The following is a 27,618-nucleotide window of genomic DNA, read 5'->3' on the forward strand; positions in this document are numbered from 1 at the left end:
GCATCCCTGCCGAAGACTAGTTATTGGTGGGTTGGTCGCATTGGAGCTTTCTATCTCTGAGGGGACAGTGATTCATCTTTCCTAGAGATTTATCCTCTCTACCCTCAACGCCTCCGCAAGCACCACCATATAGAGCCTTATCTACCTACAGAGTTTCCCACATGTCAGTGACGCCTATCAAGGGACCCATTGTATGACAAAGGAAGGGTGACAAGTGGCACATGGCTATCACGTACTTACTACCTGGAAGCACGGGCCTGTATAATGGTGAGGTGGCCTGTTAAAGGCTGAGCTACGGTGGTAGCTTGAAGACAACCACCTATGGGTTTGGAATATTGTCCTTCGGGATGGGGTCTAAGCACCTAACCAACGGGTGGTAAATGGGGCTGCTCCCATTGTTAGAATTCATGGGTCTGGCGGTCAAGGGCTGAAAGTTCAGTGCTGCCATCACTCCCAGTGACTGTCTGGGAGAATTTACACTTCCTATCTCAACAAATCAGGCTCCTTGAGTAAAGGGGTCTTGGTCCCCAGGCAGCTGACATTTCTACTGTGGGACGAATACTTCCTGCAGGTGACCCTGTCAGGGTCCCACAGAACTTAAAAGCTGTGACAGCCAGCTGTCACTTGAGGTGCTCATGTCAGTGGTCCAGCAAGCAAGGAGAGGGGTTTTCATACAGGCAGGGGTAATTTACCGTGGTGACGGTGAGGGGCAGGGCTGTTGCTGCCAGTGAGGACAGGTATTCTCTGCGGGGGTCGGGTGGTGGTAGAGGGTATCTTGGTGCCCCCTTGCCTGATGAAAAGGGTTTGCAAATGAGCAATTACAGCAATAACATCTCAATGAGGCCTTGGAGAACTAAGGACTCAGACCCCTTAGGGTGATGGTCTGGATCACCCCACGCACCCCCTGTAAGCAATACAGATCAGCCAAATTGCTGGTTGAGGATGAGGGGCGTTAAGATGGAGCAGTGAAGGGAGGAGGTGGTGCATGTGCACTAGGGCCTCGGGAGCAGCTGCAGCAGCAGGGGCCGTGCCCTCTTCCAGTCCCCCTTTTGCCATGTCTTCCCAGAGGCCGAAAGGAGACTCCGTGACTAAACAGACTCGGACCCTCCTCTTGGATGGGACAGAAGTGAGAATATCCTGTTTGCACCAAACACGGCTGCCCCAGGCGCAGCACAGGAGTGGGACAGGGTAGGAGGAAAGAGGCAGATCTGGGGGTTAGAGTGGAGGTGCAGGCACTTGTAAGGCACTACTTCAGCACCTCTAGACTCAACCACCTCCTGAATCTTAGATACTTGTTCCTGCCACATCCCCCATGCCACAGACAGCCCTGTGTGACTCTGATAAACTAGGGTAGACACAACCCCAAATCATTCCATGTCATGTCTGTGCCACACACACATCACTCTTGCTCTGGGAGTTCCTGTTGATACTGTGGCCTGAAATCAACAAGACCCATGAAACACTCATCCCTGTATCACCAGGAAGCTTGGGGGAATAAACACCTCATGGCAGTCCTTTGAGCAATGGGACACAGGGGTGTCTGGGTAGTCTTCTCCCTTCGTTCCCCAGATGGACCAGCCTAAGATGCAGTTACCATATAGTCATTTGAAAGACCTCTTCCTGAGATCAACCAGCCAGTCAAATTTGACACCACGGTGTGGCCCACATTCTCGTGTGCACTTGCAGTCTCTTGCTTTTTCCTCTCTCCAGCTTTGCTATTCATTGACCTCACTCCTCTGTCCCTGGAGTTGCACTCCTTAAAAAGCAGTGGGACACAAGCCTTTCCTAAAAGGATTTGCTTTCCAGGGAACTTCGGTTCAGGCAAAATGTCAGGTCCTTTGAAGATTTACCCCAGAGCTAGGCAGGAAGTCCATGATCATTTCTCCTTTCTGTAGTAGGGGAAATTTCAGCCATTGAAATAGAACCATATAACAAGGAAGCAGCACAAGCAGAACTTGAATCTGACTCTGATGCCAAATCCAGGCTCATTTCAAGGTGCCTGGACCATTTCCCTGAGCAAGGTTCTGGGGGGGGCAGGCCTGGGCATGGGATGTGTTGGGAAGGAGGCATAGGATCACTTGGGAGGAACTTCTTGGGCTGAAGGGAAGCAAAGGTTGGCTGGGGCCGTGAGACGGGGAATGAAGGTGCCCCTAATAAGAGTATGGTGGTGTTTGGGTCTAAGTCTTAAAGCTAAGAGGATATCTCAAGAGCTCTCTCTCCCTCTCTCTTTTTTTCATTTTTATTTTTTGTCTTTTTAAGGCTGCACCCTGGGGCAAATGGAATTCCCAGGCTAGGGATCGAATTGGAGCTGCAGCTACCAGCCACAGCCACAGCAATGCCAGATCTAAGCCATGTCTGCAACCTATGCTACAGCTTGCGGCAGTGCCGGATCCTTAATCCTCTGAGTGAGGTCAGGGATCAAACCCATATCTCCATGGATACTAGTCAGGTTCTTAATCTGCTGAGCCACAACAGGAACTCCCATGAGCTATATTTCCTTTATTCCTTGTCTCTTAGAGTTTCAGAAGCCCCAGAAAGTGGAGGTAGAGAGACCTGGCACCTATTTTCAGCAGGGTTTCCATTCTACACTCCTGGGAAGTCTAAGTGCTCCGAAACACATTGACAAATGTGTCACAAAATGATAGCTCCTCCTGGGGTCCATGGAGTGCTGTATTATCATTGTAAAGGCACATGGTACATGTGTGGGCAAACAAAGGAACAACAAAAATAACTTGATTAACTTGAATCCAGCATTATTCAAAGTATTAGACCATGTAATCTTTCCAACATTTTTTCCTTCTGAATAACAAATATTTACATCTCGTGGCATGCTCTGTTTTACAGAGTGGTTTATAGAATAGTGTTTGGAAAAACACTGAGATAACTCAATCCCCTCATTTGACTGTGGAGGAAAACCACAGACCAGAGAGGTGACTCAGCTTGTCCGGAGACACACAGCAGGAGCTGGCAGACACCCTGATTCCCTGATCGAGTCTCTTTCTTTGACCTGGGAGAGATTTCTGTTGCATGATGGTTGCCAAGCTATTAGTGAAAATGAGTCCTAAATTAGCTGCAGAAAATAAGGTTTTAGCATTGGAAAGTTTTTGACTATTGAAATTGGGGGTGCAAATGAGTATATGTGCTATATATTAGAAATCAATTAGCAAGTAAAGGAGCCCAACAAATGCTATCATTATAACTTGTGGCACCTCTTGGGGCCTCAGTTTCCCCTCTTGTGACGGGAGGTGGAGGGGCCAGGCTAGCCAATTGCTAAGCTTCCTCCCTGATGTGATGGGATTCTGTGATTTCAGAGACAAGTTTCAAACAGCAGAGAGGCCTGGGGACCCGGGTGGGGGACTCTTTCAGGGCAGGGGAGACCAGCTGGCCCAGCGCACAGTCCCTGGCAGGCTTCTCAGCTGCCCACCAAGGAGGGTCCTTGTCCCCAGATGACAAGTGTGCATCTCACATTAGCTTGCAAGGCAGCACTGATTAGTAATTAAACAGCTCTAAAAAAAAGAAAGCCATTAAAGCTAATGCCATCAAAATCAGAACCTCAGACGCTGGTTCATAATTATGAGTATACCTCGAGACCCACAGGAGAGGACATTTCCATTTTAATACGCGCACGGCACAGCTATTACTGTCTCCCCTCCCCACCCCTGCTCCCACCATTAGGGGACCTGCTGCTGAATTCATTGATTTTCCAGTTTTACTCTGATCCTGGAGAAAGCACGTCATCCTGCAGGAAGGCAATGGAGAGGAGTGAAAAGAGGCTTGGCATGGGGTTGGAATTAGCCATGGGCAAGGTGCTGAATCACCTTGGCGAACTTCCTTTTGCTCCTCTTTAAACTGGGGGTGGGGAGTTCCCATTGTGGCTCAGTGGGTTAAGAACTGAACATTTCCAAGCACATGCGTGCTCGATCCCTGGCCCCGATCAGTGGGTTAAGGATATAGCATTGCTGTGAGCTGCAGTGTAGGTCGCAGATGCGGCTTGGATCTGGTGTTGCTGTGGCTGTGGCAGGCAGCTATAGCTCTGATTCAACCCCTAGCCTGGGACCCTCCATATGCCATGGGTGCAGACCTAAAAAGACCCAAAAAAAAAAAGTAAAAAAATAAATAAAATAGGCATGGCAATACCTGTCTTGGAGTGTTGTGCTAGGAATTAGATGAGCCAATGCTTTTCTAAATAACACATAGTTGCCGCTCAATAGCAGGTAGCATCATTAGACCAGGTACCCAGTGCTGAACAAACGCTTACTCAATGTGTCCTGAATTGAACACCTACATGTGGCCAGCGCTATGCTGGACACTGTTGGGGACCTGGGAGGAGAATGGGGGGCTCTAGAGGAAGTTCGTTCTCTATGGGGGATGAGATGAATGAGCACAGACTCACTGGGCTCATTCAAACCAGAGGCTCTGGGAAGCTGGTCTGCACTGAGGGACAGTCACAGCAGTAGGTCTGCAGCCTGGGGAAGAGCTGGCTGCCCTGGAAGGACAGAGGGGACTCACGGCCCCTGGTTTCTGCCTGGCCTCATCCTGGGTGCTTTATACACCTTACCTCATTTGATTCTCATGGCCATCCCCATTCTCATTTGACAGATGAGGACACTGAGGCTAAGAGAAGCCAGCCGGCTTACTTGGCATCATGGAGCTAGGACGGGGAAGAGCCAATGGTTACGGGCATCTGTGAGGCCCCACCGCCCATGGTCTTTTCATGGCACGGGCTGCCTGCCAGGCAAGAGTGACCTGAATTTACACTGATCCTTGGTGTCGAGGCTGCAAAGGCAGGAAGAACAGGTGACCGAGGTTCTTGAATGCCAGGCTGAGATGCGGACTTGGCTCAGAAGGCTTAAGCAAGAAAAGTCAGCCCCCAATGCTCACAGGACCTCACAGTCTTGCCTCTGAGCCAAGGCAACCCCTCTCTTCCAGAGCTTGGGCTGCCACTGGAAGCAAACCTCCCTGTCAATCATCCTGCCAATTGTTGTGGATTCCAGAATAGGGGATCCCTAGGCTCTCCTTTCAGGCTTTGGAAGAGTGAGCCAGCTAACAGCCTGGTGAACCTGACAGGCCTGCATTCTAGACTTCTAGAACGTGGTTCATTGCTGTGCAACTTTGGGCCAGTCACTCTACCTGTCTGGGCCTCTACTCCCTATTCTGTAGAAGGAGAAGTGGGGTGGGATGGGGATGGGGGAACAAGCCAAGCTCTGCTGCCCCTTCCAGCCTTCATTCTCTGATTCTGTGTGAGCCTCTACATTGGCTGGAGGTCTTTTTGTTTGTTTGTTTTAATAAAATACCTGCCCTTGGTCCATGGGCGTACTGCGATGTTCATTCTCGTTCTTTCCTCCAGAGACTTAACTCTCGAAGAGCTAAGAACCAAAAGTTTGGGGGTCTTTTTTTAAAAAAACATAAAATGTCAGGACCAGACAGGCCATTTTCAGACAGTCCCTGAGGCCTAGTCAGCTATTAAAGATGGAAATTATATATTCATAACACAGGATATTGCTGCTTGCTTATTTATAACTTGCTCCATTTCAAGAATATTTATTCTAGACGAGGAGGCTTGATCATTTTCATCCAATCTACTCCTCATAGCTTGGGGCAAGAGAAGGAAACAGCTCAATTGAAGGAGAGGCTTTCTATTATCGGCAGGTAAGGAAAGAACACAGCTCCCCTTCCCGCAGGCCGGGAACACAGCCATATTGGGGCTGGCGGCCAGCGCCTGGGTCTGCCTCTGCCTCCTGGGACCTCCAGCCAGGACCTCACCACCCCTCGGCAGAATCCGCTCAAACGAGGCAAAGCACAACATGGATGGGGCAAAGTGGCACAGGCTCAGCCCTTTCCTTTGACTTGGGAAGAGGCCGAGCCTCAGAAGATGGGTATGTGGTTGCTTAAGGTCACAGGGACAGAAGGACACACACACACACACACACACACACACACACACACACACAGAGGCATACACACACCTGGGCTGTGATCCTAGTCCCCTGGAGTCTCAGGCCAGGACTGGTTCAAAGAGGGAAAGGGAAGCATCGAATGCCCCATATCCACCAGTCTCCGGGCTAAATGCTTACTTAGGCCGACAAGATTTCCTTAAGCACTGACTGTGTGTCCTGCCTTGTGCTGAGCAGTGCTGGGGGATCATGTAAGAGGAGGAGGCAGATGACTGAAGAAAGCTTCCCTTTGAGAAAGTGAGAGCTAAACACTTTGCATCGCCAGCCAGTCTGTCCCACCAACTAGAACATACCTCCCCACCTAGTGGGGGTGGGACCCTGACATGCTTGTCCCTGCCCTGGAAGGGTGTCCAGTTTGGAAGGTATGGGGGATGGTTCTCCGGGTCCTGGCTCCCCCGCCCCGCTCACGGGGAGAAGGAAGCTTGTGTGTTGAGAGTGTGGGAGCTGGAGGTCCAGGGAGGAGCAGAGGCTGTCCCAAGGTCACCTGGTGTAAGGGTGAGAGATGGCTGAGCCCATGACAGAGGCAAAGGGCTCGGCTTCCCAAGGGAGGCTGGAGCAGTGAGCATGGGGGCGGGAGGAAGGGCAGCCCAGGCACTGGGGAGCAGGGAGGGTGAAAAGTCTGTGGGTGAACTTCTAGAGCAGGAGGAGAAGGACAACCTGTCACAGCCTCAGCAGGACAGCTGAGCGTGCCAGTGCCCACCGGGAACCAGAATTCATCTAGTCCTGGACTGTGTCCTCACGGGAGCAGGGGCATATCCAAGGTCACATACATACACACTCACTCAGAAACACACACCTAAACACACACTCACACACACACAGACATGTGAACATACACAGACACACACAGACACCAAGATGCCTATGCAACATATACACACTGACACACATATACCCAGACAGCGGCACCTAGAATGCACACAGACACATTCACTCACACACAGAGACATGCACGTGGCATACACACATGCAGATGCACACACAACAGATGTGTACATGCACGCACACCTGACATATATACATGTATGCACACAGAGATACACACAACACACACACTCATATACATAACACACACATACAACATACACAGACACACAGCTCCTTTGTCTTATGACCTCCAGAGCTCTTTTCACATATGGCTTCCTGTCTAAACCTGAGAGTAGTTTATTGATTCTTTGGTATTAAAAAATTTATTTCTGCATTTTTTAAGCCACACTTCTTGCACAGGATATCCTAAACCTTAATATCAGATAAATCATAGTGACATGAGGTCTTGGGAGGGGGTGATTTTCTTTTCTAGTCCTCTTAATCAATAAATCATTTGTAAATGCCTTTAATAGAGATAAATGAAAACCAACTTTTCCCTTATTCTAAAATCGGTTTTTTCAACCTTTAAATATGGGGTTTGTCAGCCCGGGAGTCTATAGATTCTCTAAAAAACAGAAAGCCCCTCTCTAGGAATTTAAGATTGCCTCAGCTTCCTATCGGCCCCACCTGGTCACAGGGCACCCTTTTGCTGTGAGTCAAGCAGCGTAAGCTCAGCTTTTCTCCTCACCTGGCAAGGTGTTCCATCCTAGAGCCTCTAAGGAGGCATGCTCATTCTCCTTTGCATCGTGAAGGAAACATACTCTTTCTGATACCCTACTGGTGAGCAGAGCCCCAGTGAACCTCAGACCAAGCATCAGTCCCCTCTCAGGAATGGCCAGCAGTCAGCAGCGCTGGGCAGGGGCCTAGATGAGAGCTCCATCTTGAAACCACTGTGCAGCCGCAGCCTGCACTTATCAGTCTCAGTCTCAGCACTCCCTACTCCCCAGGGTCCCTTCTGACAGCAGCAGGGTCTGAGGCTATGACACAGGTGCATATGAGGCTCCAGGGGGTTCCCGAATGGTGTTTGCCAGGATCAGGCTAAAATGCATGACAAATAAGCTTTGAAAGGTTATTATTATCTGAGACTTGCCAATCGACTCAAAAGGACAAGACCACATCCTCAAACAGGGGGTGAATGGATTTACCACTTGATATTTGCATACAACATTGGAATTTAAAAAGCTCTTTTAAGACAAGGCTTTCCCTTGAGGCTCCCAACACCCCTGGGAAGAGCACACATGATATTTTTATCCCAACTCTGCAGATGAGAGGACTGAGATCTCCAGAAAGAGCACACCTTGCTCTAGGTCACACCAACAAGTGGATGGGCCCAAGGCTCACACCCAATTCAAGGTCTGTGATCTCAGGCTTGGAACATTCCAAAGGGGGTCAGAATGGAGGTGGAATCTTCTAAGTCCTGCCTGGGTGGTGTGAAAAGACCGATTGAGCCTAAATGTGGTCACCCATCTTTTGCCAAAGGCACTGCTGCCCACTCAGGACACCAGAGGAGGTAGGGCCCATCATCACTCTATTCCTGACACCTGCATGTGCCCAGCACAGGATGGGATCAGATCCTAGTTGCAGAATGAACAGAGGAATGGATGGTGGCAGGTTGGCTGGATACACACATAAGCTGATGAAGAATGGTTAAGGGCTTGGGAGTTGTACAATCTTAACCTGCCTCCAACTTCTTCATTGTGTGCCTTTGCACAAAACACTTAACCCCTCTGAGCCTCAGTTCATTTGTCTGGAAACGGGTAACAGCATCTCATGGGTGTGATGTAAATGATGCTAGAAATCCATGCAAAGCCCACAGCACAGTACCCAGCATGAAGATAGGCTTCCATCATGGGAGTTACTTCTACCTGCTCCTGCAGGGACTGGGATTGCCCACCAAGCTGCACACCTACTTCAAGTCCTGCCCACTCTTGGTCTCTGCCAGCCTGTGGGATCCTTGGCCAAGCTTGGCAGTGGGCCGGTCATTACTCTGGCCCTGTCTGACCTAAGTAGCTCATGGGCCAGGCCCTGGCTCTCTTTCCCCTGCTGCCGGAAGCAAACCAGACCTCCAGGGCCAGAATGAGTACAATGACTGGGTTCAGTCTTTTAGGATCAAGGCTACTGGGAACATCTGTGCTCTAGGGGAGACCTAACCCTGTGATTAGCACAATGCATTGGAAGAGAAAGAGGAGGAAAATTCTTTCCCATCTCTGCCTTTCTTCACCTCTACTCCTTCAGAAAGCTGGTGAGTGAGGGGAAGGACCCACCCCTCATATGCAGATATGACAGAGACAAGCAGAGTGGGAAGTCATTTCAACTGTGAGAGAAAACTTCCCCAGACAAAAGATCCTCTTCCATTCACAAACTCAAACCCACAAGACCCAGGCTGGCTGGACTTGGAACCTCCTTGAAGGGTCTGTGGCCCTAGGCTGACTTGGGCAGTGGACCCTAGGTAAGGAGCCCAGAGCCCTACTCTTCCTCTGTAAAGGTGATATAGCCACTTTATTATCTGCTCAATATGTCCTTTGATGGGGACAGACCTGCTGGGCTGGCCTGGAATATTAGCTGGGTTAATTGTCCCTTCAAATGAACAACCAGTTTAATCAAGGACTTAATGCCCTCAGCCTTTCAATTATGCCTGCCTCTGGACACGTGATTCCATTACCGCCCCAGAGCCTTCCATGCAGGGAGAATGAGATTGGCTGGTGTGTGTGTGTGTGTGTGTGTGTGTGTGTGTGTGTGTGTGTGGTCATTGCCCACAGGCATTTGTTAAGAGCAGACTGTGGGTTCAGAGTCCAAGCTGGCAGACATCAGCTGACCTTGGCTTTGACTGCATGGCCTCATCAGGTATTCTGCCCTGGTCCATTCAACAGGGTTTTGTAACCACATCTCACCTGCAAATGGTGTGTGTGTGTATGTGTGTGTGTGTGTGTGAGAGAGAGAGAGATGGGGTGTAAGTTGGGGGGAGATCTCTGTTGGGTTAATACTCTCTAAATTAAATTATTGAAATCAAATTCAACCCACGAACACCCACATCGACATAACACATATTCACATAACCAAATTCAGCCACTGTTCACTCCACAAAAATGAAACCAGACCAATCAACTTTACTCCAGGGTTTTTTATAGGACTATATTAGAATGTTCATTTTCCAGCAGAAAAACAAGCTGTGGTTAGAAACAACCCACATGTTCATCACCAGGAGAATGGCTACATGCTTTACAGCACATCTGTACAATACTGTGCAACTATTCCAAAACTGATGTGTATCTCTATTCACTGACATGTACATGATGTATTATTGTATTGAAAAAAGGAGATTGCAAAACTGCATGCTTACAGCATGAGCTATTGATGGAAAATTGTGCTTATTTAGATCTGTATGAGTATTTCTGGGCAGAGCCTTTGTCTGGAAAAACAGGCCCCCAAATTTTCCCACTGTTTACATCTGGATGGCAAGGTTTTAGATTATTTTGCTCTATTTCCATTTTTCTGCATTTTTTAGCTATTCCACAAGAGCATATATAATTGAGTTAAAGCAATGCAGTAATTTTTATTTGGGGACACTTTTCCACACCTTCCCAGAATCCCATCCTATAGGTAAAGATCACCCTTCTCTCTTGAGAGATCTAAAGCCCTGTGTGGGACCCCGGAGACAGATATGGCCCCAGTTCTGTCACAAACTCCCTTTGGAAACTCTTGGACATAATTTTCTCCTCCAGAAAATGCTAATGCGCTTTATTTCAACATCTTGAAAGGACTGTAATTTGCTCATGATGATAAGCATAATACATGCTCACTGATGAAAATGTTAGAACATCCAGAAAAGTATAGGGAAGAAAAACACTACCCCTAATCACATCAGCCAAAGATATCTACCCTTAACATTCTGGTGTATTTCCCCCTAGTCTCTTTTTCTAGAATAATTGGGATAAGGACTTGGAGACAGGTATGAGCATGTGCGCTGAGGCTGTAGTGAGAAGCCCTGCACTGCCACAGATCAACCCGGTGGCCTTGAGAACACTCCACCCTCTCAGCCCATTTCTTCCTTTGTACCCTGAGAATGACAGCCCTCTTGCTTTTCCCATACAGCATCTCACGAGATGAGAACTACAAAGCTCTAGCTCTGTTCCTGGCACTGGGGAAGCATTATGATTATCCTATAAAGATTTGTTCATAACCCCTCCCCCTCCCTCACCCAGCACCTTCTCCTTTTCTTCCATTTCAGAGGATGATATTCAGGGTAGTCAGTGGTTCCCGGCCCTGACTTTACACTACAACTATCTGGGGAGCTTATAAAATACCCGTGTCTAGGCTCCACTCCAGAATAATTAAATAAGAATCATGGGGGTGGAGCTCTGACATTGGTATTTCTGAAAAGGTCCCCAGGGGGCCCTAATGTGAGCAGGGCTGAGAACCACTGGTGTGCATCAAAGTTTAGAAAGGCTAGAGCTAAATAAGGAGAAGGGGTTATTGTAATGAATCCAAAGATTTCTCTAGGGGTGGAAATGGGTTCTCTGACTCCTCCTCACTCTTACATGATCCTGCTAGTGAGGCGGGTTGGCAAAATCATACTGTCTTACTCGGAGTGGGCCTTTAGGGCTCACCAAGCATGTTCTTATGACCTCTGGAGTTCAGGGTTCCATGGTTTTAATGAGTGTTGACTCTGTGCCAGACACTGTGCTAAGCTGGGCACTTAGGAGCAGAACAAGAGAACAGGCATGCCCTCCCACTGTGCCAGCCTCTGGGGAGGGTGGTTTGGCCATATCCATCAAAATCGAAATCTACACTCCCATTCCACCCATAGACACCTAGCCAATGGACATAAGTTTTAGAATGTCTCCCCAAAGAATGTATATAGCAGCATTGTGAGTAATAGCCTAATACAGGAAACAACCTAAACACCCATCGAGAGTTGAATGGATGAATACATTGTGGTATAACCATACAATGGAACACAAATAGCAATGACAAAGAAAAGGCTGAAGCTAAACTCAACAACGAGAACAAGTTTAGACACACTGTTGAACCAAAGAAATCAAGATCAAGAGTATATTCTTTAGTGGAGAAAACCCTAATTTGAAAAGATACCTGCACCTCACAGTAGCATCACTTACGATAGCCAAGACATGGAAGCAACCTAAACATCCATCAACAGAGAAATGGATAAAGAAGATGCGGTGCATATAAACAATGGAATACTAACTTATCCATAAAAAATGAAATAATGCCATTTGTAGCAACATAGATGGACTGAGACATTATCATATTAAGTAAGGTAAGTTGGACAAAAACAAATATCCCATGATATCACTTATATGTGGAACCTAAAAAAATAATACAAATGAACTTATTTATGAACCAGAAATAGATTTGGAGACAGAAAACAAAATTATGGTTATCAAAGGGGAAAATGTGGGGGAGGGAAAATTAGGAGTTTGAGACTAACAGACACACACAACTATACATAAAATTGATAAACAACGAGGACCTACTGTATAGCACAGGGAACTTTATTCAATATCTTGTAATTACCTATAATTGTAAGAATCTGACAAGGAGTGCACAAATGAATCACTTTCTGTATACCTGAAACTAACACAACATTGTAAATCAACTATATTTCAATTTAAAAAAAGAGTACATTCTTTATGATTCCATTTCTGCAAAACTCAGAAACAGGCTAAACCAATCCATAATGATAGATGTCACACTAGTCAATTATCTTGGAGGGTGTGACCAACTAGGACAAAGCATAAGGAGGTGCTGGAAGTGGCCTATGGTGACCTATCCCTTGAACTGGGTGTAGTTACCCAGGTGTACACACATGCAAAATTTATTGAGCTCTACCCTTTATCTTTTGGAAGCTAAACTTTGATGAAAAACGATTTTAATGCAAATAAAATTTATATATCCTTTGTCTCATTGATTCTACTTCTGGAAATATTTTTTTCTATAGATGTATTTGAACATGGAAGTTATTATATATGCCTAAGATCATTTATTGCAACATTCAATGTAAGAGCTAAAGATTAGAAAAAATACTGTATAATTACTTAATATGATAATGTCTCAGTCCATCTATGTTGCTACAAGAGGGGCTGGTTAAATAAAGTACAGTTCCTCTTAACCATGCAACATGATGCAGCCTTGCAAAACCAGAAAAGATTGCCAAGATATATTTTTAAAAAAATCAAGATGTAGAGATGAATAAAGACTGTGCTGTCTTTGTACATTAAAAAAAAAAAAAAAGGTACAAGGAGATAAAAAGGGAGAGAGAGAAGGTGGGGAGAGATTTGTTTCTATAAAAACAAAATAAAACGTCTCTAGAATGACACATATGAAGTGAACGAGATTGGTTGACCATGGGGAGGGGTCCTGGGTGGATGGATGGGGTTAAAGGAAATTTTTTACTGTATACCTTTCATGCTTTTTGAATCTTGAAACAGTTACAAATTTTGAATAAATTAAATTAAAACAGCTAGCCCTCACTCATCTCCTTCAAGGCCCATTTCTGAGGGATAGAATTTGAACATTCACCTTGGCCTGTGACATAATCCCAAACCTAACTGCCTTACCTGTTCTCTGCCACACCAGACATAATCCATCTCCTGGTGCCTCTCGAAGGTGACATGATTCCCACACTTGCCCTAGACCCTTGCACCAGCCATTCTCACTTTGGGAAATGCTCCTGCTTTGCCTAGTGTCACCTCCTCTGGGAAGCCTTCCCAGATTCCTCCATACTCTGGGCTCCTGCAGCCCAGCTTTCTCAAGTTTCTTTTTTCAAGTATCATTTCCTAGGTACCATTTGTTATGCTGCTCCTAATAATTAATGTCCAGGTCTTTGTGCTCTGCTGTAATGTTGGTATATAGTCCAGTGCCTGGAAACAGTGTCTGAGGAATGAATAGATGGATCATTTTTACCGGCTGGGAGATGATGAGCAGCTTTGGTTTCTTACAGAACCTCTTTCATTTCCAAATTTTGTATAAGGATGAACTGTGCCTCTGTTTTCTCACCTGCAAAATGGGATTACTAATGATACTTATCTCCTAGGATTACACTGTAGGATTAAACGAGTTACCATATATAAAGTATGTAGGAGTGTATTTGGTATCACCAGTTATTATTACTTCGTAGCACTGAATTGTGATCGAGGAACTATATCCTTGTACGTGCAAAAAGCCAAGGGCAGACTTCCAAGTCTCTGTGACTCACTACTCTTTTCCATGAGTGAGTGTGGGGCAGGTGTGGGGCTCAGGGATGGAGGGGTTGTCACAGCATCTGGCCCTCCATGCCCAGCCCTGCTGCCGGCCCCTCTGTATCCTTCTTCATGATGCAATGTGCATCATGTGGGTGGGAGGGGTTTGGTACACAAGGGAGGGGCAGAGGCACATTTTGAATGAGAATCCTGAGTCAGAACAGAGTACTATCCTAACGGCTGGTGGGACGGTTGTATTTCAAACTTCAAACCCAATGATGGGTGGGAAATGGGGGGTAGAGACTTCTCTTTGCATCTCTTCAAGCCCCTCCCCTAAATTACTGCCTGAAATGAGTCTAAGAGGATATCTGAACCTTGTTAAGGTCCAGTTTTCTCATCTGCCAAATGCCTTATAATTACTGTAAGGAAGAAAGAAAATGATAATTCAATGAAATCATGTGGAAAAGAGCTTTGGAACCTGTTATGCATTAGCAGAGGTTGGCAAACAGTCAGCCTGAGGGCCAGACATAGTTTCCTTTGAGTTACATTAGTCCTAGCAGGGCTGTCTATTTGCCCCAGTCCCCACCACTCCCTATTGCTTACTCTAGTCTGTTCCACATTTACCTCATCCCTGAAAGCATGTGAGTTTGCCACTCACACTACACAATATTAGTTATTAACGTGCCTGCTCTTCTGCCAAATGCCAGCCTGAAGAGCCAGCCAGCAGGGGAGAGATTGTGTGGCTCTTTAATGTCTGGGACCTCCTTGCTCAGCCCAAGTCATCAGACTGCACTGAGGTCTAGGCCAGAGACCTGTCAATCAGTCCTAGTAGTTTTCCATGAGCTGAGAAGCCAGAGCCACATGCTTCCAAGGAGACATGCCTTCCTTTAGCCTTTAGGTACAGAGCATAAATTTGCAGCCTCCTAAACAAGCCAAATTCCCAGTCTGCTGGAGCCTGGAAGACCAGATGCTGACTCCAGAATGCCTGACATTCCAGTGTTATCAACACATTCCTCCCCATTAAGCTTAAGTTGCCCTGTAAAGCTGAAGATCTATGGGAGGGGTAGGAGAGGGAGTACAAACTGGGCTGGGGTTGGTCTTTAAGTGTAATCTTGGTGGGAAGACTGGTTCTATAAGCTGAAGACAGAGCAGAGCAGGTGAGGGAGGGGATGAGGGGCTGTGGAAAGAAGAAGAGGGGCAGAGAGGTGCTTGGAGATGAAGTTTCCAACCTTTTATTTTATTTTGGCTACACCCAATGGCAGGCAGAAATTCCTGGGCCAGGGATCGAACCCAAGCCACCAACAGTGACAATGCTGTATCCTTAACCTGCAGAGGCATCAAAGAACTCCATGAAGTTTTTAACCTTTTAGAGGGCAGGAGTGATGGCAGGAGGGAAGAAGGAGAGAAGAGCCTGGAAGCAGGGTGGACACTCAGGCCAGCGGCGGCCCTGGAAAGAAGGTGTGGGCAGCCGGCTCCACAGTCGGGGCCGACAGCATCCTCTCCAACCAAACCTGTAGGGTCAGAGGTGGACAAAGCAGCTCCCAGACCACTTGCCCCGATGCCCTTCTCCTTCTGCTGTCTTCCTTCCAAACCCCCAGAAACTCAAGGGGTAAATGGTAACCTTTCTCCTGCCGAGAGGACTCTGCTCCAATTGGGACAGGGACAAGGGTAAATCAGATCCCTGGTAGAAAATCTAATCTGGTCTGTCTTGTCAAGGCAGGGGGACAGGTGCACAAGACCCAATAGGACACCTCAGGACCTCTGGTCTTATCACCAACTCCCATTCCCCTTAGGGTCAGAAAAAGCCACCTCCTTTAGGGGTAGTTCCAAAGGGAGGGATTCGAGAAGAGTGAGGTAGCGAGACTCCGATGCCTCCAGATCTCTCGCCTTCACTGTGTGAGTCCAGGCAAAACATTTAACCTCCATCTTCAGGTTCCTCATCGGTAAAATGGGGATATTTATAGCCCTTCATAGCCATGAAGATGAAATGAAGGGATTCTAGGGCTGGGTTTGGAGCTGAACCTTTCAGGGTATATCAGACTTTGACAGGTGTTCCAGGCAGGGAACAGAGACCAGGCGGCAGGCCTGGGGGATAAGGGCATGTTTGTGTGCAGATAAAGAAGCTGGAGCGTAGTCTGTGGTGGGGGGGACTCCTGGAAAGGCAGGCTATGGCTTGATGTGGAAGGGCTTCACAGCACAGCTAAAGACTTGGCTTTATGCTATAAGCAATGGAGAGCTATTGAGAGATCCTTGCATTTAAGAGAGGCCTTCAGGGGCCAGAGAAGTGATTTGCCTCAGGCTGCAGCAGATGCCTGGGTTAATTTCCATCTGGACAGATCATCCTGCGAAGAAGCCACCTTCTTTAGGTCAGCTCCTTACAGCTGCTCTCGATCTCTTTCCTTTTGCCCTTTCTGTTTCTATCTCGGGCGAGGACTTGACCTTGGAGTGAGATAGACCTTGTCCAATGTTCCAACGTTAGCAGCTAGGCAACCAGGTGAGACCCCGAGCTACACAAACCCCAGTTTCCTCATCTGAAATGTGAGGGAATAACATGGATGCCCCAGGGTTATGAGGGTGAGATGAACTGGTGCATGTGGGTCCTGGACCCAGCGCCATGCCCACAGGTTCTGGCTGGCACCAGACATGCCCACCTCTGCTGGGGAAGCAGGAGCCTCTGCAGCAGGGGGTGTTGACTCAGCCACCACAGGCAGCTTCCAGCTCTCACTGCTCACAGTCGCTCTCCTCTGTGGCTCTGAGAGCCGCGAGGGGGCCGATGACCCGTGCCTGGAAAGCTCGAGACCAGGCTCAGGCCTATTGGAAAACTATGAAACAATTATGAACTGCAAGGAAACTGACTTTCTCTGTTTGCCTTGGCAGAGGGCAGAAAACCCACATCGAGGCTGGATTTAACCTGAAGAGAAGACAGGGAGGAAGCCGCTGTGTGTGCCACAGGTCCTAGGGAAAGAACGGGGGTTTTCTGTGGACCTACTAAGGGCAAGGCATGGCACTTGACACCTTCATCTGTGCAGCAGCAGTTCCTTATGCCTCCTGAGTGCAAGCACTGAGGTAGGAGCAGGGACACAGCCGTGAAGAGACAGACAGGGTCCCTGCTCTGGGTGAGGTGGCCAGCAGATAAGAGGAAGTGAAAACAAACTCATGAATCATCTCAGGTATGGGTGCTGTGTCAAAGGACAGCAGGACAGAAGTGTGAGGAAAGAGGCATATTCAGAAAGGCCTCTGAACAAGGAGAAATGATCTGTCAAAGAGGGAAGAGCATTTTTGGTGGCAGGAACTCGGCCAGAACACTCAACTCGATCCTATCTGCTTAGCCTCACCACAAGTCTGCGCTTTCCACATTGTGCCCGTAGTGCAGCTGAAGGAACAGGGTGGCCAAGAGAAAGTGTCTCACCTAAGATTAGGGCAGTGGGAAGAGTCGATCCAGCCCTTCCAAGCCCATGTTCCTCCCTGCGTTTCTGGTCCTCCAGCCCTGGACACAAGCCAAGGGACCCAGCGTTGCACACGTCCTTCTCCCCAGGCTCAGTGAGGTGAAGAAGTGAGCGTGCCTGTCTCAGATCCCCTACTGGAATGACCCATAAGCCCCCAGGGCCCCAGAGCCTGGCACAGTGCCATGCGCAGAGCGGCTGTCTCAAGTGCCAAGGTGGATGATGTACACCAGTTCAGAATGTCACCCTAAAAGGTGTTTCCCCAGAACTTCCCCTGTGAACCTGGGTGGCTGGGAGTCACAGGGGAAAGGCAGGTGCCCATCTGCTTGAGTGACAGAACCTGGGAAACGTCCCAGCCTGTATGGCCCCATCTACCAAAGGGCTCTCAGGAGACCCTGCAGTGCTGTTTCTGGTCTAAGAGGGGCAGGAACATCACGAGACTAGTGAGCTGCCATCCTTGTTGCAGAAGGTGACAGGCTGAACACGAAGCCTGTTTGGGCTAATAGCCACCTCTCCTCCCATTCCTCCACAGCCCCCTTTGTAGGCTTAGTCCAGACTTGGAAGCATAGGAGCCCACGAGGCAAGGAGATGTATGTACAGAGGGCTTTGCAGGACCTGTGGGATTCACGTTGTAGATGAGGTGGTGGGATCCAGGGCCAGGGGTTGGCCAGTTTCTGAAAATTTATTCATGCATTCATTCAAGGACAGTGGGTCTCAGTGCTCAGTAACCTCATTAAAAAAAAATCTCTGACTTTTTTTTTTTGTCTTTTTGGGGCCACACCCGAGGCACATGGAGGTTCTCAGGCTAGGGGTCGAATCGGAGCTGTAACTGCTGGTCTACGCCACAGCCACAGCAATGCCAGATCCTTAATCCACTGAGCAAGGCCAGGGATTGAACCTGCATCCTCATGGATACTAGTCAGGTTCTTTAATCACTGAGCCACGACAGGAACTCCGGCTGACATTCTTTATGATAATGAATTGTCCTGATGTATGGGTAATAATTAACTTACTCATACACACGTCCAGTCATGGAGATGTTATAAAGTGCATCATCACAAGAGTAGTTTAACACCTTAGTATATCCATAGACCAGCAACATGGGCATCATCCAGAAGCATGTTAGAAATGCAGACCCTCAAGCCCCTCCCCAGACTTGGAATCAGAATCTGCACCTTGGCAAGATCCCTGGGTGATTTGTATGCACATGTGAAATTTTTTAAAGAAGGTATAATTATGACTCGCAGAAAACATAAAATGAATCTGGGTCAAAGATTTTATTTAACTCATCAATTAACGAGGAAACCACTAAGATGTTCTAATCATTTATAGGAGAATGCAAAGAGTAGACACAAATTTAGGTCATCAGGAATCTGAATTAATTTACAAATAGATTCAGAACCCGCAAAAAAAATCCAGAGAGTAATAATCAGTTGCGTTGCAATCGGCTATAATTCGCATGTCTATGGACAAGAATCGTTTACATCGCTCTCAGTTTTCTACAACTTCAGGGGTGTAAAACAGCTGAGATAAGGAAAGAAAGTGAAAGAACAAAAGCCAGAAGGGGACTCTGGATAGGATACCAAGTAATCTGTTTCTTTTTCTCCCCTTTCTTTCTCTCCCTCCCTCCCATCCCATCTTAATCTTTCACAGTTTTTCCTGACATACACTAAAGCTTAATAAGCCCTGTCCTACACTACTTCTGTCTTCTGGCATGCATGGACCCAGAGAGCCTCGCCACATGAGGGCTGGAGGGAACTTCTGAGCAAACCCCCGTGTGCTTAGGGCTCTGCTTGGGAATCAGCAGGGGGGCCCAACCAGGCCCCAGGGCAGCCCCTGATCCAGTAGCAGAGCAGAAATTCAGAGGCCTTATGGATATGAGTCGGGGAGGGGACAAGGCTAGCAGTCAAACCATCTATGCTCCAGCCTCAGTGGGGCACTGCTTTGTCACCCCACCTTGGGGGGCCCCTGCTCTCTCCCTGAGCCAGCACACCACAATTTCCCCACCTGGAAAAGGAGATGTATGATTAGGTGACACTTAGCCCTTCCACTTGGCAGCTTAATCACCGTAGGCCATCTTGAATTGCTCACATCTTGGAGCCCAGGGCTCCCACATCAAATTCAGTGACGTTTCATCTGGCTGCCCAGGAGAACCATCAAGATGGCTTTTAAAATATCAACTAAATCAGAATCTCTTGGGTATGAGTCCTAAGCTTTGGTAACTTTCAGCTCCCCAGGCAAATCGCATGAGAACCAGTGATCTAATCCCTTGAATCTCCCTATTGCTCAGAGTTTAAAAAGGGGGCCTCAGAGGAAACACATTCCTCCCCTCTTCTGGTCTAAAGCCTTGGAAGCCCCTCAGGCAGTAAGAGCCTTAGGCATCACCTAGCACCTGCACCCCAAATAGTGTTTCTTAAAAATAATTTCTGATATTAAAAAAATTTTTTTTGTCTTTTTAGGGCTGCACCTGCAGCATATGGAAGTTCCCATGTTAGGGGTGGTCAAATTGGAGCTGCAGCTGCCAGTCACAGCCATGTGGAATCTGAGTTGCGTCTGCAACCTATACCACAGCTCAAAGCAATGCCGGATCCTTAACCCACTGAGTGAGGCCAAGGCTTGAACCCTCATCCTCATGGATACTAGCTGGGTTGATTACTGCTGAGCCACAGTGGGAATTCCCTCTGATACAAATTTTTAAGAATCTTGTCTGAATAGAAAAGCACATTGTTTAAACAAAATCAAACAATATAGAATGGCTTCTCAGCTACCCTAAATGTCACCATATTTGGTTTAATCAACTTTACTGAGGTGTAATTTACATACCATAAAATGCATACATTTAGAGTGCACGGTTGGATGAATTTTGACAAATGCATTTTGCCTTCCCCCCTCCCCCCACCCTGGGTCCCCGTCCCCACCCCCGCCACACTTCCCACCAACTCCCATGAGACGTCGCTTTAAACAGTTTTCATTTTACTTTCTCTGGTGGTTTCCCCTTGTCATGTGTTCATACTGATACTTTTAGATTTATCTATTTTAGATAAGGTGACCTATCATTAATCCTCAACCAGCAGACTGTTGAAAGCAAAAATTCCACAGGACAAGTGCAAAAGGGGACTGTCCTGGGCTCATCAGTGCATCTGGTTAAGCTAACCTTCACTATTTATGCCTGGCCTTGACGGACAAGGATTCAATTTATATACCCCATCCCTAGCTCTCTTCCTCTTCCTAAGTGTTGCTAATTCTTGTCCCTGTTTTAGTTTCTCTGTTGTTTAACTATGTACATTTTTTTTTTTTTTTTTGCTTTTTAGGGCCGCACTCATGGCATATGGAAGTTCCCAGGCTAGGGGTCAAATTGGAGCTGCAGCTGCTGGGCTACACCATAGCCACAGCAACGCTGGATCCTTAACCCATTGAGCAAGGCCAGGGATAAAACCTGCATCCTTCTGCATCCTAGTTGGGTTCATTACCACTGAGCCATGATGGGAACACCTTAACTTTGTAAACTGAAGTAATATTTGTAACTTCCTACTGCTGGGCCCATTTGGTAGGGCCCTATTTTCCTTTCCTTTTCTATTCTCTTCTACCTCCCAATTTCTTAGCTCTTTTGTCCTGATGTTTATCTTGTTGAGGTTGATAGCATGTGCTTCTATTTTGCAGTCATTATTAAGCCTTTCCTATTTTGTCTATAAGAAACCCAAGGTCCAGTGTTCGCTTTGTGCGGATGACATAACTTTACTTCCTATGAGCCTACAGTATATCATGAGCGACCGTAGCTCCTTCTCTATGGCTATGCTATGATTTTCCCTGGGTCTCTCCCAGGATAATGTTTCTAACATCAGCATTGAATGAATTTTCCTGACTTGATTTCTATCATTCCAAATCATGTCAAAATTTAGTTTCTTTCATATTTGAACCATCAATTTCTGATTGGATTTTTTTTTTCTTCCTCTCTACCTCTTGGTGTTTTCTTCTGCTTTGTTTTAGGAACAGAAATACATGCCACTACACCATATTTCTAAAATTTTCTAGCCTCCTTTTATATATTTCTTGGAATCTATTCCTTCCTTCTGATTTGATTCTACCTTGGTCCCTGATTCTCTGCTCTTACTTGTTCTGAGAATTTCCTGGGCTGGCTGCCTACCAGTCATCCTGGAATTCTTTTACATAAGATCACTGGATTAATTCTACTAGTTTTTATCCTCTGCAGTTTCTAAGTTGATTTGCTGAAATTCATGTTCAAATAACATCTCATAAAGGCACCATGGGAGATAATTTCTGAGTCCTTGAATGTCTGAATATGAGGTCATTTTTTGTCTTCACCCTTAACGGATAGCTTGGCTGGGTATAGAATTAAGTTCAGAGCCATTTATACTTAACGCACTGAGAGGGAATATAGTGAAAAGGTTAAAATCCCAGTCTCTGGCATGAGGCAGCCAGGGTCAGATATTAACTTTACCATTTACTGGACCAGCAATCAAGTCGCTTAACCTCACTGTTCCTCAGTTTTCTCATCTAGAAACAGAGATAAAATAGTACCTAAATTATGGAGTCATGATAAAAATTAAATTAATTTATGTATTTAAATTGGGTAAAATAGTGCCTGCATATAGTAAGCATCAATAGTAAGCTATTATTCTTCTGTCTTTCTTATAGCTAACAAGGATTATTATATTGGTCTGGTACTGCTTCATTGTCAGTCAAAGAAGTAGATGTTTTGGTTTTTGTAAGTCAATATTCTAGTCTCTCTAGAAATGTTCAGGATTTTTTATAATCTTTGTTATTTTTAAATTGATCCATGTCTGTTTGGCACTCTTTCAGCCATTTCAATGTAAAGACCTCAGTGTCCCTTTTTGTCTCTGGTTATTTAAAAAATGTCACAAATTCTATGATAATTCTCCCTTCTCCATCTTTTTTTCTTATTTTGGAAGTCCTACTTATAGTTAGATGTTGAATGCTATGAATTGATCCTGTTTAAATTTTTTTCTTTCATATTTTATGCCATTTGTTCAATGTTCTGAAGATTTTTTTTTGATTTTGTATTTCAAATTTTCTATTTCAACTTTTTAAATTTTGTATTTCAACTTTTGGCAATAAGAATTTTAATTTGCAGGAGCTCTTTCTCATTCACTGACTGCTCCTTTTCTATGGCACCATGTTTTGACTTTTGGAACTCCACCCACTCAGCCTTTGCATCAGCATTGTAATGACCTCAGTCATTACTGTGGAATTTGTGAGTGTTAGAAAAACGTGGTTTTAAAACCTCTGTCATATACATTCAACCACTAAATTTTCTTTGAACATCTGACCTGTGCTAGGCACTTAGCTGGGTGCTAAGGACATTACAAAGATGAATAAGTTATGGTCCCAGTTCTCCAGAGCTCAAATGATACAGAGACAAACATGGAAATAAATAATGACAATGTAATAGGAGCACAAGAGGTCCTCCTGGAGGAATGAGCAACAAAGAGTATTTTGGAGATCAAGGAAGACCTCACAAGGAAGGTGGAACTTGAGTGCTTCTTAAGGATGATTAGAAGGTTTCCAGACAGGGAAGTAAAAGAACATCCCAGGCAGAGGACACAGCTGGACAAGGTTAGGGAGAATGAGGGAACATAGGAGAGAGAGCACACATACCTAGGGCTGAGGTGGGAAGGCTGGCAGGATCCAGACCTTGAAGGACTTTATGTGCCCTCAAGGTGTCTGAAATTGGCCCTTTGGGCAGTAGAACGTCATCAGAGGGAAAGACATGGATGGGATAGTGTTCTAGAAAGGTCCCTCTGGAAGTTCTGGGACATTGGGTTTGGAGAGCATCTCCTCATCCAAGAGCTGTCCTAGATAATCTCCCCCACTCCCACTCAACACTAACTTCCTCAGCACTGAGCAATAGTCCTTATCTGTCCCTAATGAAAGTCTTTGGAGTGGTCCCCTAGCAAGGTATGAACCTCTACATGTAAACTATGCTCTATTATTATTATTTTTTCTTTTTACAGCCACACCCATGCCATATGGAAGTTCCTGGGCCAGGGGAACTAGAACTGCAGCTGCTGGACTATGCCACAGCCATGGCAACACTAGATCCAAGCCACATCTGTGACCTATGCCACGACTTGCAGCAATGCTGGATCCTTAACCCACTGGGCGAGGCCAGGGATCCAACCCACATTCTCACAGAGACTACGTCAAGTTCTTAATCTGCTAAGCCACAACAGTAATGCCTGGACTATGCATTATTATTATTGCTGCTGCTAAGAACAATTATAGTCCCTTACAACCATGGATTGTTTTAGATGACGGTGTTCTCACATCTGTCACCTCACTTGTCTTTCCCAGTAGTTCTCTGAGGAAGGCAAAACAGATTCTTTCCCTGACTTTTCAGAGATGAGACCCTCTGAGGTAGATACTATAATTATCCCCATTTTACAGATAAGGAAATAGAGACACTGAGGGCTAAAGAAAGTTGCCCAAGATCCCAGCACTCATAAGAGGGAGAGCTAAGATGTGAGCCCAGGAAGTCAGGTTAGAGTCTGTGAGATTAATCACTGCACACACTGCCTCTCATGTAGTTTTCTGTGTCCTCCTCCACACCTAGGAAAGATCTGGGCACACAGTAGGTCCTCAGGGAAATTCACTGAACAAGGGGCTGGAGGATGGAGAACAGTGTGGGCAATGATTAAATGGGCACCTATTCATGCTAAGAACTTAACAGGGATTATCTCATTCAGTGATCCTGCCAGTTGAATTGGTCTGGTTTCTGTCTCCATTTTATAAAGAAGACCCTGTTGTGAGGAAGTGGCTAAAACCTGGTCTCAGAGGAGGCTGTCTAATGTCTTAAGTCCTCGGCCATGACCCTCCTCTCTGATCCTTCCAAATTCCCCAGAAGGTGTATGTCTACATGGGACACCCCTGGCCCATAGCCTGACAGCATCCTGGACCCCCTCCTTCCATTGTCTTGATCTTGGCGGCCCACGTGGGCATCAGGCTCCTCAGGGTCTTTCTCTCCTCCTCCTCTGTCTAGCCCAGACCAAGCATGGTGGCTGCCTGCCAGGACAGCATATGGGCAAGACTCAGATGCTGCCAGGAAAGTCCTCCTAAGTGTCAGGAACTACTGACCTTGCTGTGACTGAAGTTTGCCTCCCAGGAATGGGGCAGCCATGGCACAAGAAAAGGCCTGGCCCTGTGTGGGAAGATCTGGCCAGAGCCCTAGCGCATCCCAGGCTGGTTGCTAAACCACAGCCCAAGGCCTTGCCTGGAGAAAGCTGGGAGACAGAAGAGGTGGGAAAGGAGCCCATAGCTCTGGCCCCAACAGAAAGCCCAGCAGGCACATTCAGATGGAAACTAGCCATAATTGGGTGGTACCTCTGGTGGCCTATTGTGGGGTGGCTGGCTGGGTGGTGAGAGGCCCGTGGCTGGAAGATGAAGTGGTAATGAAGTGACAGACAGGAGGCCTTGCAGGAGAGCAGACAGGCGGGTGGCCATGGTGTGCGTTGCATTAGCTACTAGTTGAGGATTTGCATAACTTCTTTGCCACCTCAGTGGGTAGCTAGGTTTAAAATAAATTCCCAGAGATCAGGCTCAGATTTCTACATCAGCATCCCCAGGCCCCAGGCAGACCTCTGGCACAACTGTGTGATCAGCAAAGTTCATCTCTGGCAGCCTTACCTTAGACACCTACTTCCTCTCCTTCACCTCTGAGAACTCAGGCACTACCCTGAATTCCCCCAGGAGCCTCGGTTCTGACAAATCCCAGTCCTTCTGGGCCTTGATCCCAGCTGCCAGTTTGAGGTCTGCTCATAATGTCATGGCAAAGCCGTATGGGGTTAGGGGAGCAGTAGCCATGGAAGGGACACATATAGAATAGAACTGATGGGTCAGGGGTTATGGCCCTTTAAGGTGCTACAATTCCCAAGAAGATATGGGGGCCCAAGAGAGCAGCACGCCCCCCAAAAGGAGTTATATTACCTAATGGTAGGATGTACAGCAGCTGGGCTAGCTGTGCAGGGCAATACTCAGAGCACAAAGCGTGCTTGTCCATGAGGGTGGGTCCTAGAGGCAGAGAATTTCAGAGCTAGGAAGAGCCTACCAGCTGTTCCATCTCACACACTCCATGTTTTCAGAGCTGGGAACCAAGGCTTGGGGAGGTGAGATGACTTGCCTTCCCTCACACAACTAGGGAGCTGCGGAGAAACCGAGCCAACACTCAATTTCATGGGGCATGGCCCTGCCTGGCCACCGCCAGCCAACCGAGCAGGGGCAGGTTTCCCAGGAAGGGAACCACCAAGAATTCCATGCAGGCCACCCGAATTCCTAGAGGCCACCCTCCCTGGCCAGACCCACCTCAGCCTTGACCTGGTAGCCCTGGCCCTTTCCTGCCAACCCTACTTTCCCACTTGGAGCTGAGCAGCCCGGGTCTTGAATCATTCCAGACCCATCAAGGGTTGAGCACTTCTACTCTGGCTTACTGGGGAGGGTTTGCAGTCAAGCTGTGCTCCTCCAGGGCACAGGTTGACCTGGGATTGTATTTTTGGGGACATCAGACACACCTTGTCTTTGGTTATCCCCAAGGCCCTATCTGCTTTATACATGGCTGCCTTACCTGCTAACCCACCTTCATCATGGTCTTCTCTCCATCCAGACCTACCACATCCTCCAGGTCACACTATTGCATCAATCACCCAACCACTGCTCCCTTGGTCTGAGACACAGTCTTTTGCCGTTCTCCCCAGCTTTTCTTTCTGGGCCACCAAATTTAGTAGTGCTGCCCTGCCCCCCAATTTCAAATTCCAATAGCACCTTGTATATTCTTTATAGCATCTTTAATGCTTTGTTTTACTTTACGTACACTGTTCTTCTAGACTGTGAGCTGTCACTGTAGTTTCATTTCAGTTATCATCCTATTCTTCAGAATCTATCTGCACCAACATACTGTTTGGTGAATGAGAAAAAAGATGGATGGAGGGATGGATGAGAACATTGGATGGATGTTTGGTTGGATGGATGGATGGATGGATGGATGAACATTGGCTAGGCTAGCTGTCTGGCTGGCTCAATAAATAGACAGATGGATAGAAGGAAGGAAAGATGACTGTGAGAATAGATGGATGGATAGAAGAAACAAGTAGTCAATAGATGGATGGATGAATAATAGAAAGGAAGGATGGATAAGTGGATGGATGGGTGGTTCATCCTTTTGATAGGAGAGCCAAAGACCTCCTATCTCTAATATCCGTGGAATTTCTATTTTCCCAGTGCAGAGCCCTGACTTATGGGTAAGTTTCTGGGCCAGGGATAGAACCCATGCCATAGCATTGACCTAAGTCACTATTGTGACAATGCCAGATCCTTAACCCATTTTGCCACAAGGGAACTCCCCAGTGTGCTTTAAACTAGGTAGGTGTCCATGAAAGAAAACTTAAAAAGCTCTAGATCTCACTTTCTTCATCCATCAAGAAAGCCCAGGGGAAGTGGGATCAATATGGCTAAGGAGTAAAAAGTGGGGCTCACCTTCTCCCACAAACACATAAAAAACCCACATTTACATGTGGAATGATGTGCACAGAACATCTACTGAACGCTGGCAGGAGACTTTAATCTTCCAAAAAGGGGAAGAAACCCTCCACATAACTGGGTAGAAAAAAGGGGTAAGAAGAAAAAGAAAGAGAAAAAAGGAATCGGGACAGGCCAGCACTCCTGAGAGGGAGCTGTGAAAGAGGAAAGGAACCCACACCCTGGGAAGCCAACTAACTGACGGGGAAATAGCAGAGATGGAGGAACCTAAAAGCCCAGGAGAAAGTTGCAGCAGCCAGACCGAGGAGGGTAAAGCAGAGAGAGAGCATCACTAACCACTGGTACCACCTCCTAGGACACCACAGCCTGAGATGCTTATGTGGGGCTGTGTGCTGAGACTCAGGCTCTGGAGGTCAGTTCTGGGGAGAGGGCTAGGGTTGGCTGTGTGTAGACAGTCTGAGGGGCTAGAGAGCAGTGGGACAAGGGCTGGGAAGAAGAGCACCACAGCCAAAGGAACCTGGGATGAGGTCTGGGCCTGTGGGAGAAGCAAGTTGCCATTGTTTGGGAGGGCAAGACCACCATAGGAATATCTACCACTGTGCATACACAGACTCTTGAAGGGTGGGGCTATGGGTGGCAAGCCTCCTC

The sequence above is a fragment of the Phacochoerus africanus genome, chromosome 2 (genome assembly GCF_016906955.1).
Source record: "Phacochoerus africanus isolate WHEZ1 chromosome 2, ROS_Pafr_v1, whole genome shotgun sequence".
In the NCBI taxonomy this organism is placed as follows: domain Eukaryota; kingdom Metazoa; phylum Chordata; class Mammalia; order Artiodactyla; family Suidae; genus Phacochoerus; species Phacochoerus africanus.